Source organism: Sturnus vulgaris, chromosome 29 (genome assembly GCF_052056855.1).
Source record: "Sturnus vulgaris isolate bStuVul1 chromosome 29, bStuVul1.hap1, whole genome shotgun sequence".
In the NCBI taxonomy this organism is placed as follows: Eukaryota; Metazoa; Chordata; class Aves; order Passeriformes; family Sturnidae; genus Sturnus; species Sturnus vulgaris.
In genome coordinates this window covers 3,443,640-3,445,859 of record NC_142271.1, presented here as the reverse complement: position 1 = coordinate 3,445,859, position 2,220 = coordinate 3,443,640, and positions in this window count along the sequence as shown.

Below are 2,220 nucleotides of genomic sequence, written 5' to 3'. Positions count from 1 at the left end.
GGGCTGGGTTTCAGGGGATGCCAGGAACATGGGCAATCCACAGTGGGGGCGGCTCTGGGTCCCTGGCCAGGGGCTCCTGCTGTGGCTGCTCTGCCCAGGCTGCAGCCGTGGGGAGTCCAGGCAGGGGCTGTGATGGTGCCAGCAGTGTCACCCACAGTGGTGGCAGCGCCCCAGCCCTGATCCCGCTGCAGGGCTAATCCGCTTTGCCCGCAGGGACCAGATGGTCCCGCTAAGTGGGTCAGGCAGGAGCGGGGGACACCAGGGAGCGCTGGGCCCCACGGCGCTTCCCAACAGCTACAGAAAATAATCGAGTGGAATGAGGTGAAAGAGGAGCCTGAATATGGGGGAGTGGGGGGGACACAGCCCCTGGACTGGCAGCAGGACAGGGCTTGGCCACTGCGGAGCGTCCAGAGCCTCCTGAGCTGGTGGGGAAGAGCAGCGACAGTCTGGGGTGAACTTGCCTGTGGCACATTCAGTTGTACCCTGGACTCTGCCTGCTCTGCTGCCTGCTCTGCTGCCTGGACCCTGCCTGCATATCTGCCAGCAGTGCTTCCTGCACCCTGCCCATATCGCTGCCTAAACCACTGCCAGTCCCTGCACTGCTGCCCTCACCTCCTGCTCAGCCCATGCAGGGTTATTTTCCCCTCGCCAGACTAGAAAAGGGCACCAGCCATCCCGAGAGGGGTCAATACCTGCTGTTCCCAGTGTCCCATTTTCCCCAGGGGTCCTGCTGGCCCCACCAGCCCACGCTGACCCCACTCTCCCCAGCAGTGGCACTGGTGTCCTTGTCTGTGCTGATTCCCCCTGCCCCAGAGACCCTCACCAAACCAGCCCCAGCCCCTGTTCACCACTGCAAGGGGGAGATCACAGAGTGGGACCCCCACTCCCCTCTAGCCCAGCACTGACACCATCCACCGCTGCCCATCCCCTCCCGGCTGAACCCTGCTGTGCCACGGCTAAAAATAAATCCATCCATTTCTAGGAAAGCTCCTTGGAGAGCATGAGCGAGTGGGAGCACATGGCCAGGAGGAGCATGCGTGGTCCAGGGGAAGCAGCATCTTGGGAGGGGACCGGGGGTCACCAAGCCCCTCCACATGGCCAGAAGCCAGCCCAGGACACCTGCAGCATCCCCAGATCCCACGTGAACTTTTTTTTATCAATCCACTGCTTCCCCGAGCACCTAGATGAGGGAAAAAGGGGAGTTAAACCTGGGGCAGCACAGGACTTGCTCATCCCTAGAGGAACCTCCCTCTTGCTTGCCTTGGGGTGGGGAAGGATGCTGGGGGGGCTGAGGGCAGCATCGGCACCCATTCCTGGGGACAAGGCACCTTCGTGACTGGGGTGTAAGGGGCGTCAGCCAGAGGGGAAAAGCTGGAATAACAACACAGGCAATAGCAGAAATAAATATATTTCTGCCCCAAACCCCGCTGTGAGACATCAGTCCCCTCCCCTGCGCTGCTCGGCCCCCAGCACATAATTGGGGACAGCTTTGCTGAGCCGCTAAGCTGCCGTTTAAGCAGCTGAGCGCAAGTGGCCGGATTTCCAGCCAGCGCATCCCTCCGGCTGCTCATCCGCCCAGAAATGCCGGGCTGGGGGCCGGGTGTCGCCGTCCCCGCGGGGGCACAGCCCCGGCTCTGCCTCGCCGCTCGCCCGCTCAGGCATTAACGCCGCCGTCAGCACGGATTAATTCTGCCCTGGGCTCCCCGCCGCAGCTGCAGCACGAGGCCATAGGGCACCAGGCACCGTGTTTTCTGCAGGAGAGGCCCGGTCACATCCAGATCCCAAAGGGAATTTGGAAAGGCTCTCCTAGGGATGGGTCTCCACACCAGGATGCGTTTGCTGAGCTCACCGTTCTGTGGCCGGGCCGGCAGCGCCAGCGGCAGCACGCACGGCCGGGGGTGCTGGTGCTGTCGGTGCAGGCTCCACCCGGCCTCTCCTACAGCTATTCCCTTGGGAAGGATTTTGTGAAAGAGATGGAAGCACCTTCAGAGGCTCTCTCCTTAAAATGCCCCTTTTTATTGCAGGGTGCATGCCCCATCGGGGAGCCCGTCTCAACGCCAGGCTGTTGGTGACATCCCTGCAGCTTCTCTTCCAGGCTGTGACTGTCCCCCAAGCCACTGCAGGGAGGGATTTCTCCTTGGGTGACACCGTTGCCCGATCTCCGAGTTCACATACACAGGGAACAGTGCTGGGATGGAGAGACCAGGCAGGAGGCAGAGC